Source organism: Rhinopithecus bieti, unplaced genomic scaffold, assembly GCF_001698545.2.
Source record: "Rhinopithecus bieti isolate Rb0 unplaced genomic scaffold, ASM169854v2 repeat_37437, whole genome shotgun sequence".
In the NCBI taxonomy this organism is placed as follows: Eukaryota; Metazoa; Chordata; class Mammalia; order Primates; family Cercopithecidae; genus Rhinopithecus; species Rhinopithecus bieti.
In genome coordinates this window covers 1-2,010 of record NW_016907654.1, presented here as the reverse complement: position 1 = coordinate 2,010, position 2,010 = coordinate 1, and the positions used below count along the sequence as shown (strand labels likewise).

Genomic DNA, 2,010 nt, shown 5'->3' with positions numbered 1-2,010 from the left:
AAAACAAAACAAAACACCAACAAAAGAATAAGACGTGGTACTTATGAAGACGAGAAAACATCAGTCCACAAGGAAAGTATTGGCAGTGTCCACCTCCACATGGCAACGGACCAAGCAATGTGACCCACAGAAAGGAGCAGTATTAACCCACAGAGCGACCGAGAATAACACGCCTGATGCGAGGGCATTGAACACATCTTTGTACTTTGCAGATTCAGAAAGCAACAGAAAAGACGGACGGTGGTAAAAGAGACAGAGCCCTGCTTCCCTCTCCCTTTTCCCTTCCTGATGAATCCTCACAGCCAGGACCCTCAGCCTCATTCCGTGTGCAGCAGCTGCCATCCTCTCTGGGTCCACCCCTGCCCCGCCCTGGGACTGTTACCTCATTCCCTCCAGGAGTCCAGGTGCCCCAGGGTGTGGTGCAGGAGCCTGCGGGGAGGTCCTTTGTTCTCTGTCAGGGTCTCCCTGGGAGGGACGCAGCCACCGCAGCTGGTTGGGGCCTGGCTTCCCCAAGGACAGGCCTTTCCTTTCCCATTCTCTTTGGATGACTATCCCTGGGCTGAGACATGAGGCCGGCAGAGGTGCGGGTCACCCTTAGGGCCCCCCTCTTGCTGCTGGGGCTCTGGGCACTCCTGGCTCTAGTCTGGTGTTCTCAAGGCCGTCCCTTGTGGCATTACGCATCCTCCGAGGTTGTGATTCCCAGGAAGGAGACGCACCGTGGCAAAGGCCTTCAGTTTCCTGGCTGGCTGTCCTACCCCTGCGTTTTGGGGTCAAAGACACGTCGTTCACATGCGGAGAAAACACCTTCTTTGGCCCAGACATCTGCTGGTGACAACTCAGGATGACCAAGGAGCCTTGCAGGTGGATGACCCCTACATCCCTCCAGACTGCTACTACCTCGGCTACCTGGAGGAGGTGCCTCTGTCCATGGCCACCATCGACACGTGCTATGGGGCCTCAGAGGCATCATGATGCTGGACGACCTTGCCTACGAAATCAAACCCCTCCAGGATTCCCGCAGATTTGAACATGTTGTTTCTCAGATAGTGGCCGAGTCCAACGCAACGGGGCCCACATTTAGAGATGGTGACAATGAGGAGACAGACCCCTGTTATCTGAAGCAAATGACAGCATGAATCCCAGGTTATCTCCATCACTGTAGAGTTCTCATAGAAGTAATATAAAAGGCCACGGTCAATGTTCCAACTCATATTATCGTATATATGGCAATATTACAACGTGTTGCAAAGAGGTGGTCCAGATGTTCAGTGTCATTGACAGCATTGTTCAAAATACTGATCTGCGGTACTAGATTTATATTTTGACCATATATAATAGTCGTGACCCAGCCCCTGTGAATGACAATCGATATCATAGTGCAATGATTAACTATTTTAGAAGAACCTTTTCTGATACTTTTCGTGTTCATTCTTCCACACTACTTATTAAAGACGCACCACATGAATCTAACTATGAACCAAAAGATATAGCTTCTGTTCACATTTAGGCCTTATACACATTGGTACTCTAGGCAGACATTATTTATTGGTAGCCGTCATAACAACCCACAAACTGATGAGAAGCTTTGGTGTGGGTTATGATTATAAATACTGCACATGTCACAGAAGGAACTCCTGCATTATGCAGCGATATCCTGGGATGACAGATGCATTCAGTAACTGTTCATATGGACATTTACAAAATTGTTTTGTAAATTCAGCGCGGTGCGTTTTCGAAGCACTCGCTCCAGTGTATAACGAAACCGTGACAATGGTTCTCTGTGGAAACCTCATCGTGGAAGGGAGGGAGGAATGTGACTGTGGCTCCTTCAAGCAGTGTTATGCCAGTCGTTGCTGCCGAAGTGACTGTCACTTCACACCGGGGAGCATCTGTCGTCTAGGAGACTGCTGTACAAACTGCAGCTTCTCCCCACCAGGGACTCTCTGCAGACCTATCCAAAATATATGTGACCTTCCAGAGTACTGTCACGGGACCACCTTGACATGCCCC

General features: G+C 49.8%; 1 pseudogene; it reads left to right on the top strand.

Moving 5' to 3' along the window:
• Positions 1 to 428: 428 nt before the first annotated feature.
• LOC108526161 (disintegrin and metalloproteinase domain-containing protein 20-like) lies at positions 429 to 2,004 on the top strand (annotated as a pseudogene).
• Positions 2,005 to 2,010: the final 6 nt, after the last annotated feature.